Genomic DNA, 11,473 nt, shown 5'->3' with positions numbered 1-11,473 from the left:
CAAACAAGAAATCTTTGATATTGCTGACTAAGTGTGAAATGTGAATCAACTTGACTGGTAACGTGTTTTGACTTCAAGGGGTCAATTGACTTGGGTTTCATAGCAAAAACTTCTACTTCCTCTCATTAAGTGTTGCTTTAGCTCAAAAAATGTCCAAAATGACGGTCACTTTAAGAATTCAAAACTAAAGTTGATAATTATTTCCAACTATACCCTTAGTATTAAAGAATTATTTCTTTTAATACTAGTCAATTCTCAAAAGGTATCTAATAAATAGGGGTAACTTTGTAAATATATTTTGTATTTATTGTTTTTCTTAATGGGTGTGTAAAGAACTAAACTTAGTTAAAATGGGCCGGAGGGAGTATCATTTTCTTTTTGCTTTGTAAGCCTAGTGTTATTATATGTTATTAACTAGTTTAGTGTACGCGCAAAATATTAAAACTAATGATACTCCCTCGTATTAATGAGAATAAACTATAAAACTAATATAAAATATTAAAGAAATGTGTTTGCGTTAGTATATACAAATTAACAAAATTTGGAAGTTCCGAAATGATAAATGTTAATCATATTTAGGGGGGTGATTCACTCAAGTGGTTCTTCCTTTAGTTTCTTCTAATGCTTCGTTGTACAAAAATGTCATATATATGAGGAGCGTTTGATTGAACGGTAAAAAAGTCATTGAATTTTACATGAGCACTTGGTGAAATTTGTGTCTAATAGTTTACCAACAATTAAAGATTCTTTATCCACATTTTACTTATTTACAAGAGTGCTAAAACTTGTATCCCTATTTTATGCATATCTTAGAAATCACAGACATCTGAATTCGAAAATTATTAAGCGTTCTATGAATTTTTAGCTCGATCCTTATCTTATTCTTCCTATGATTTCTTTCTAAATACTTCATTTACATGCGACTAATTACATAAATATGTCATTTTTCTATTCCTTATCCTTTATGCAAAATCTTAATTAAATTTTTACCCTTTTGAGATAGATTTCAAATTTTAAAAATTATCGTTTAATTATTTCCTTATTTTTATGACTTTGAAATTAATTTGATTAAATAATAATAGTGGACAAAGAATTCGAGTGTACTTCCAATGTGAAGCATTCCATTGTTCAACGAAAATTAGAATAGATTGCCAATTTTGATAAGCCAACATTTCATAACTTATTTGGACAAGCTTCTAAAATTGGCTATTTTGATTATTTTTTTAAAAAAAATGCTTTTCAAAGACAAGCCAAAACAGCATAAATATTGAATTCTCTATACATGATATACAATAAGCAACATTAATCCATAAAATAGCAACCAAAATTCTACGTACCTTCGGTTAATCATGAGATCGATATACGCAGATGCTTTAAATAGAGAAGGCATCATGTTCGCAGCAACCATGAAAGAATTCGAAAATATATATGGAAACTTTTGTTTAAAAAGGACTCCTAATTTATAGCCAATTTGGCCAAGCTTATTTTTCCCAAAAAATGCTTATTTTTTAGTGGCATCCTTGTGTACTATAATAATGAGATATTCACGAAAGTTGTCCCCGCTCTTACTTGTTTTTTGCAGTGTCTGGAGTTTTTAACCTTCTTCTGTAAATCTTTATGCATCTTCTTGATGCTTTTCAACATCTTACTTCATTAAAAAAAAAAAAATGATAATTCACGAAAGTTGTACTGTCCTTAATTTACTTCCAGGATAGACATGATGGTAGCTCATAGAAGACAAATATGCTTTTACTTAATCATATGATGAGAAGACCATAATATTGTCAAAGTTGATAAGTCCATTATATACATTTAGATACCTTGTAAAGCTACATAGGTCATATTATTTGGTGAATTTATCTTCAGTAGGTGAAATTATTAATTTATAATTTTATCTAACTTAAAGATTTTGCTAAGGCCCTTCGTGCTAGTGCACGTGATTTACACGCATAGGCTAGCGATTATTATCAAACTTATATTTAAAAGTAATAATCTTTTAATATAATGCATAACTCAAAAAAAAAAATATTTAACTTATAATACAAATGAAGGTTACAAAAAGTGCAAATTCTAGTGCAAAAAAAAAAAAAAAAAAAAGAAAAAAAAGGAATACGGACTTTTCTTTTTTTTACTAAATTAATCAAATTATACAAAATCTAAGGTGCGCAAAAGATTCCTACTTTACTTTTTTTTTTTTTTCAATTTTGGCGTCACTTTCATATTTATATATTTTTACAAAATTAATAGAAACTCTTAACCTAAAAGGAACTTTAGGCACACAAAGGCTCCTACTTTGATTTTTCTAATTTTGGTGTTACTTTTTAAATAAGGAAGAATTTATGAATACATCAAATTAGTTGAATATTTTAAATTCCTATATATTAGGAAGTATTAAATCATAATTTTGTTTAGTATGAAAACTCTTTTTAGAAGATAAAACGTTCACAAAACATGTCACGCAAATATGAAACTTTTTAAGAAGGAATAAATGAAAAAAGTAAACAATCATGGAATTCTTGAAGGTGGGTTATAGAATAGTCATTTGCATTAGAATTATATTACTCTGTTAGTTGACTTCCTTTGTTTTTTGTTTTCGCCTGAAATTTTTGAAATATGTAATGTCACTTGCCATTTGCTATACAAACTACTTGAAAAGAAGGCATACAAATTTGGTACTAACGTTGCAAATAATTGACCTTTTTAATCGTCAAATTTTAATTGATTTTATAGTCCTAAATTTTAGGTACATAATTCAAATAAGAAAAGGTTTAATAACCAAATCTTATTGGATTTTCAAGTACAAAATATTAGGTAAATAATTAAATTACTATTTACTTTATTTAATCCACTGGGTATGTTGTTGTTGTTGTTGTTACTTTATTTAATTGTTTTTGTATCCTATTAGTATAATTAATGAAAACCAGGAATAATATATATTCTTAAAATCTTTAACTTTCTTCCATGTATGATTCATGCAGTTTGAAACTATTATAACAACAATAATACTCCATACCCATATAAGCTTAAATAATAAAATTCGCTTAGCTAAATGTCCAGCAACAAGAATAGCAATGTTGTAAATATTTTTGTATGTCAATTAATAACTTGGAGAGCAAGGAAGTTTCTTGGTCACCAAGTAAATTACTTGGCCACCAAGTTAACTAAACTTGGCCATCAAAACTTTCCTATTATAAATAGGAAGTTCATTTACTCATTTATAGATCAATTGAAAGAGCAATAAAATCTCTCTCTCTCTCTCTCCCAGCTTCTTTGGCTATATCTCTTGTGTCGTGTACTTTTAATATTATTTCATAACACGTTATCAGCACGAGATTTGTTACACCTCGGAAAATTTTATGTCGTTGTGCGGTGAATAGACTAACGTAAGTTTAGGTGTATATGATGTCCCTACAAGTAAGAAGGGATACTTAATGATTCTAATTAAGATTCCAAAGACATTGAGGAGAGAGAAGAAAGCTTATTGGAGAAAGTTAAGGTAGAGAATATCTTACCCCGAATACAATGTACCAGCAGGTATTCCTGGTGATTTATGGGGTTAGAAGTTGAACAAATCGAATCGACGTAATCTGAGCAGATTTAGGAAATTCTGCAGACACCAGTCAGTGTCGAGGGGCTGTCACTGTGCACCGTCAACATGCTTCAGCAAACTGGAATCTGAAGCACCCAACTGTCAACATGTTTCTGCAATCAGGGATTTTCAGGCGTAAGTCAACGGAGCAAGTCGACGGACCGTCGACACGTCGACGGGTCGTCGAACCGCTTCTCTTGAACTTTCCAGTTTCAGCTATATATAGACGAATCATGCTCCTAATTTTCAGATTTCATTCTCTCTCTAAGTCTTGAAGGTTCTAGAATATTTCTCTCATCATATTATCATATATCCAAGGGAAATCAAGGAGTAAACACCAAGAATTAGTAAAAATCAAGTGTATGGATGCTCACTAGGGTTTGTAGAGATCAAGAAGTCCTTTTGTATTGAAGTGGGGTTTTCTCCAAGTGAAGTATTGCCATCCAAAGTCCATTCCTACATCATCAAAGGTGAGTATTATGTTAAATTCATGTTATTAAGAATATTGAGAGGTTAAAAGACTTGGATTATGGAAGGGAGGAGAATATGGAGAGCAAATATGGAAATAATGATATTCTCGAATGATGACTTAACTTGAATAATAGTTCTATACATGTTATGAGTACAATTTTGTGGTGACTAATACAAATGATGTTAAAGGAGTATTATATGATGTTGTATTACAGGTATGGTTATGGATGATTTTGAAGGTGGATTTAAAAATGTAAACAATGTTCATGGTTATGGATGATTTTGAAGGTGGATTTAAAAAAGTAAACAATGTTCATGGTTATGGATGATTTTGAAGGTGGATTTAAAAAAGTAAACAATGTTCAACTTGAAGAATAAAGGTAGAATCGTGAGTTCGAAGGGCAAGCAAGTAGGCAATAGAGTTACAAATATATAAAGGTATGTAAGGCTACCTTTCTTCAAAGGCATGATTCTTATATATTGTGATTTCTTTCCGATAATTCCCATGACCTTCTTACATTTCAAAAGATGAAAGCTAAAGAGTATTAAAAGTTTCCAACGAGATAGAGATGAGATATGTTCCATGATAATGATATGATGCTATTGTGATGTTAATGATCTTTACGTGATTCCTTGATGCTATTCATTGTTGATAGCCTCACCTCACAATGTTAGTTCCTTCAAGGTGAGACATGACGATCATGATGTTCCATAATGTAATCGGAGGTTACCGACCTTACGTCACTCCTATAGAGTCACAACGTTTACTTGAGCTCGTATGCATGCTTCATGATAAGTATATATGTATGATTACACCGCACCCAGATGGCCGGGCATGACACAACTTCGGTGGGCGGCTTATGAATAATGATAACACCGTGCTTATATGGCCGGGCATGACACCACTTCGGTGGGGGGCTTATGGATAATGATAACATCGTGCCTATTTGGCCGAACATGACACCACTAGTGGGCGGCGTGACATGATTACCCCGGACGCGGGAGGCCCGGACGTGGGCTAATGATGTTATTGATTCGGACAACTGATGTATATATGTGTGATATGTTATAAAGGTAAAAAGTGAGCATGCATGATTCCGCCTCAAGAGGCAAGCAGTTACAGTTATCTTTTCTTCTTATGCTTTCTATATTCCCTTATTATGTTACCATGTATGCCTTACATACTCAGTACATTGTTCATACTGACGTCCTTTTCTTTTTGGACGGTGTAGACGCTTAGGAGCTTACTCAGCAGATTTGCAGGAGCACTCCACTACTTCGAAGTTGCCATCTCTTAGTATATTCTTTTGTGTATATATTGGGGCATGGCGGGGTCCTGTCCTGCCCTCATGATTTCAGTACTTCAGTTAGAGGCTCGTAGATACTTATGTGTGGGTTGTAGATGCTATGTGACCCCTTCATTGTAGGTTTCGTACATTATTTTGTAGCCTTATGGGCCTGTGCTTATATATGTTTTGGGAGATGTTTGGAGATTGTTCCATGATAAGTTTTGTTGAAAATGATAAATGTCCAGGTTGAGTATGATAGTCAGCATGATAAGCGGTGCTCGGTAGTCAGCTCCGGGTACCCGTCATGGCCCCTAGTTGGGTCGTGACAAGATTCTAACCAACTGTGTTAATAATCTCCCAACATGGAACTTGACACCCGGAGCAAAACATGGAACTTGACACCCGGAGCAAAACCTCTTTGTTGTTTAAATTGCCCAGGTTTGATTATTTCAGTGGATTCCATTGTTGGTCTTTGAACCGTTTATTTCCAATGATTTCATGAAGATTGTTCGTTTGTGGATTTCATCCGAATATCTTGCCTTGAATTCATATTGTTTTGGTTCTTTTGGGTTGTTGAATTCAAATTAGAAGGGTTTAGGTTTCATATACCTAGATTTGTCTATAGGATTCCCCCATTCGGGTCAAGTATCTATCCTCTAATTCTCATCCCCTTTCTTTCTATCCTTAATTTTCGCATTTTGAGTTGATTTGGCTTCATCTTCAAATCGATTCTTATCACAGAAGGGCAAAACAGTAGCCGGAAGGAGGACTGAATGGGAGCCACCGGTAGTTTGGAGGAGGGTGAGTTCCACAATGGGGTTCCGTCTTGGACCTCTCATACTTAACCTATTTCAGAGGAACAAGAAGGGGCATCAGCTCCAGCTCCGATACCCTAGTTCCCTCACTAGATGCCACGGGCCAGGAGATAAAACAAGCCATTCTTTTGTTGACTCAGTTAGTCGCCGCTCAGGCCCAGCGGCAAAGTACGGGACATGGTGACAGAGCTGTCAGTGCTAGATCCCGTGATTTCATTAGTTTGAACCCTCCAGAGTTTTATGGGTCAAAATTGGATGAGGACCCGTAGAGCTTTATAGATGAAATATCGAGAACCTTGCGGATAATACATGCTTTGGATGTGTATCTAGTAGAGTAGGCCTCCTATATATTACGAGATGTTGCGGTTCATTGGTATACGATTTGGATGTCTTCTAGAGGAGTCAATGCTCCTCCACCTATGGCAAGAGTTTGTGGATGCTTTTCTCCGACATTACTTGCCGCCGAGGTTCGACGAGCCAGAGCTGACGAGTTTTTAAATCATAGACAAGGGAATATGAGTGCTCGAGAGTATAGTCTTCACTTTAATTCCTTGGCAAGGTATGCCCCACCTATGGTAGCTGATATGGGAGGCCGTGTACATCAGTTTGTCAGTGGGTTGGGGCCACATTTGATTAAGGAGTGCTTGTCGGCCTCACTCCAGGAAGGAATGGATATCTCTCGTATTCAGGCCCATGCCCAGAATTCGGAAGAACAACAACAGCTGCAAAGAGGTGAGCGTGACTTTATAGCGGTTATAGTAAGAAGGCCAGATCTTCAGGCATCGCCAGTTAGTTCAGATGGAGTCAGAGGCAGCAAAATTTTAGGCACTCAGGCCATTCAGTGGCTAGTGCACCTCCTTGATTTGGAGGCAAGAGATTTGACCGACCTAATAATACCAGATCGGGTCAGAGCTCAAGAGTTTTGGGTTCCTAGAGTAGAGGCGAATCTGGTCAGATGACACCGCCCTTACCACGGTACAATCAATGCGGTAAGCCACATTTCGGACCGCACAACTTGGGTCTCGATGTTTGCTATGCCTGTGGTCAGCTAGGCCATATTATGCGTGAGTGTCCATTTCTAGGCCGTCAAAGTATGGTGCAGCCTACCGGATCGTCGTAATCGGTGCGCCCTCCGAGACAAAACACTCAAACATCAGCAGGTCGTGGTAGAGGTAGAGAGGGAGCATCCAGCTTGAGCAGTCCTTAGAACCGTATTTACGCATTGACGGGTCGACAAGACTTGGAGTCTTTACCTGATGTTGTTACAGGTATATTGTCAATATTTTCTTATGATGTGTATGCATTGATTGATCTGGGTTCTACATTATGATATGTTATGCCTTATATTGCTGCTCGGATTGGGGCAAAACTTGAGTCGATTAAACCTTTCAAAGTGTTTCATTAATGAGGCATTAGTATGATTAGATGGAAGTGTAACTTCTTCTCAAAGTAAGAAGTGGAAGGAAAAGTACATGTTTAAATATGTCTCTTGAGTATAAATATGCTAATGATTTATGAGTACAAAGGGGTAGAAGAGGTAAGAGAATGATGTACGTACTAAAAGAGCTAGATATCGACAAGGGCCTTTTTATTGTAATAAAATATATTGGCAAGGATGTTTTACGGAGGTATGAGTATAAGGATGTATGAATATAAGGCAAAGGTAGGACTAAGGTACAAAAAGATTTTCTTTCAAAATTTCTCTTGTCACAAGATTATTGAGTTAGCAATACAAGGCGGAATAGCTAATGAAGGATGTGAATGATGTCTTGAAGGAAGTAGTTGTATGATAGTAGATGAATGAGTGGTACGATGGGTATGAATATAACCTGAGAGGGAATAATAAGATTTTATGAAAGATGTCAAGGGATTTCTGACTCTTAAGTTATATCTGAGAGAATAAATGTGAAGCCATATCGACACGTTCATTTAGAAAGTGGAAAAGCACCCCCCCCCCCTTAAAGGACGATCTTAGGATTAGAAAGGACTCGTATTTCTAATAGAATATTCTACGAAATTCCAGGGCCAATGTTATAGAATGGCAAGTGGGGAAAAACACATTATGAGCAAGGGAAGTCAAGAAAGACCCTAAGTGCGAAAGTAAAAAAAAAAAAAAGTGGATTGATGAATTGGTTAAAGGAAGTTTTGTAACCACTAAGGACAAGAAGAAGGTTAATAGGCTAACAAGTCTGGTCAAGAAACAAAACATCGATAATAGGGGATAAGAGTCTTAATAAGGAGTACAGAAATTCGATCACAAAGAAAATAGGATGAATATACGAGGGATATGTATAAATATGAACAAGTTATGGTATTGAAGGGAAGATAAGAAGGGGACAAGGATTGACAAGATATTGGAATAACTATGACGCATGACTATAGTACAACCACCTAGTAAAGGGAGACTACAAAACAGTGTGAGCTAGGCAAATGAAAGAGCGAGTCGTGGAAAATAGATGCGATAGTACATCGATTACGATAGTATTAAAAGAAGAACATCATTGAAGAAGGGATTCAAGATATTCTGGATGTAAGTATAAGAATTACTGATAGCCCAGACCGAGCATAAGCAACCTTATTAAAAGGAAAAAGGAAAAGAGAGAGCCAAGGAATTTAGGAGGGAAGCATACTCGTATTAAAAGGAAATTACGATTAAGTAGAATTTTATCTTAGTTCCATGTTCATGAGTTTATTTGTAATTATGTTAAAATTGAGAAAAGGAAATTGGAGGTAAAGTTCAAGTATGAATATGATGATATTGTAAGGAATTAAGGGGTCCGACCAAGGAATTAAAAGGATATGATATGGTATGTATATAAGGTCGACTAGTACAAAAATGGATGATCTAAAATAGCACCAGAGAAGCAAGTAAGAAAGGTGCTATATCTGAACAAGAGCATTTGTCTACTAGTATGGAAATAAGGAGCAAGGCAAAAGAGTACAATAATTAAGAGTGCTCACAGATCGGCACGGAACCGTAGCAATCATGAGTTAGGACATCTTAATGGAAACAGGTCCCAGGACGGTAACTAGATATTAGTTGACCACTGGGTACATACATAAGAACATGAGGATATGGAACTAATGAATGAGTTCGACAAAGAATTGAGAGAATATGAAAAAAGACTAATGAACCATAGTATAAGAGAATGGAGATCAGGAACCATAGGAGGACAACCATTTCAAGGAATTAATGATAGCATTGTAAGCTCGCAAACTACAACATTCGAGGACGAACGTTTCTAAGGGGGGAAGAATGTTACACCTCGATTTTTTTTTGTTTCGTTTGCGTTGTAAGTAAATTAACGTAAGCTCAGAGAGGTCATGGAACCCTTATAAGGTTAAGGAATACTCTTAACAAGTGTTAAGTAAGTGTCTAAAGGTTCTGCGATCAAACAAATTGAAGAAAATAAGTTTGCCAAAAATCTGAAAAATTTGGCAGAATTTTGGTCAAAAATTCTGGGTCAAATTTAGAGACGTATATCTCTTAGTATATCAAGAGTTTTGAAGTGAAACAAAAGCCTGAATTGAAGTTCAAGAAGTCTAGTTTCCAATTCAACAAACTATTCATCAAAACGACATCAGAGTAGGGAGTTATGGGCATTTCAAGATAAGCCTCCAAGCTGCCAAATGGCTCCCCGAGGGCCCCACTTGGAAAGTCGGTGGAATCGACTTTTAAGGGGTATAAATACCTTATTCTTCCCCTTTTTTCATCATTTAAACTTATTTTGAGTTCTATACACATCCATACACTTCTCGTAAACACTTATAACTCCTTAAATCAAGAATTCAACAAGATTACACCAAACTAGTTTATGAAAAGTGATTGTTATTGTTTCTACTTGATGTTGTGGTGAGTTTGGTCTTGAAGAAAGTTGGTGTGGCTAAATTTCTTCAAGTATAAGGTATGTTCTTCATCCTATGTCTTATGTTGAGTTGATTTGAAGGTTTAGCAAGTCTTAAAAGTGAAAATAGTTATGGAGGAAAGGTTATTAAGTGTTATGTTGTAGTTGTTGAGTTTATGGATTGTGTTGAGCATGTTGTGGCCGTGTGGTTGGGATAATTTCCATTTATATGGATTGTATCTAATGTTGTTGGTGTGCTAATGACATTAAGCTCCTTGATTGGGAAGAAAGAAAGTGTATCAATATTGTATGTTGATAAACATCGTGTGAGATGTTTTATGGAATATTTTGGTATTGATGATGATGCCGTTGGTATTAGTGTTGTTGTTGTGTTGGTTGTTGCTATTGTCATTTCGGGCTAGGGATATAAACAGGGGAGATGCTGACCGAATTTTGGCAGATTCTAAAGGGGTTTACCTTGAAGACTTAAGATAAGCATATGAAGATAAGCCTAACAGTAGTATGAATTCTCTTGAATGTAGATTTACGAGCTTAGAAGGATAAGCGTTAAGTAGTAGGAGACCAAAAAGGTATGTTAAGGCTAGTCCCTTTCTTTCTAAAGGCATGATTCCTTTCTTATGAACATATATATGTTTTCCATAACATTCTTATTCCTAAAAGTTAGAAGTTCATGATTCTTAGAGTTTCTTATGATGCTAAAGATAAGTATGTTCCATGATGATAATGATGATGATTCCATTTTTTGAGATTGCAAAGCTTATGGATTTGATGCTATTATGAGAATATAAGCTTTTTTCTTGATTTTACCAATTGTTGTTGATCTCACCTCATAATACTTGCTCCTTCAAGGTGAGATATAGCGACGATGATAATTCCATTTCCAATGCTATCCAAGTTCATCGTTCTTGATACTTTCATGACACTATTGATCTCATCTTACGATAGTTGATCCTCGACGGAAAGATATGGTGATAATGATGATGATGATGTGATTTTATTTATGTACTCTTAGATATGTATATATATAGTCATGTGTAACACCGAGTGCCGAAAAGGCCGGGTACATATATGATCGCGTCCCGAAAGGGTCGGGTATAGATATGACCGAGTTTTGAAAGGGCAGGGTACAAATTTGATCGAGTCCTGAAAGGGCCGGGTACAGATATGACCGAGTCCCGAAAGGGTCGAGTACAGATATAATCGAGTCTCGAAGGGTTTGGGTAAAGATATTACTGAGTCCTACTGTGGCCGGGTACCGATATTGCATAGGTATGTATGTGGATATATGAAATGTTTCATCTAGAAAAAGGTTAAGAAAGCATGATGTATGTCTTAAAGGGTATTATGAGGTATAAACGGTTCTTTTATCCTACGCTATTATTCGTGCTTTTATCATGTTACTATTCATGCCTTACATACTCAGTACATTGTTCGTACTGACGT

This window comes from Lycium barbarum, chromosome 1, assembly GCF_019175385.1.
Source record: "Lycium barbarum isolate Lr01 chromosome 1, ASM1917538v2, whole genome shotgun sequence".
NCBI lineage: Eukaryota > Viridiplantae > Streptophyta > Magnoliopsida > Solanales > Solanaceae > Lycium > Lycium barbarum.
The sequence above is the reverse complement of the archived record's forward strand: the minus strand, read 5'-3'. Positions refer to the sequence as shown.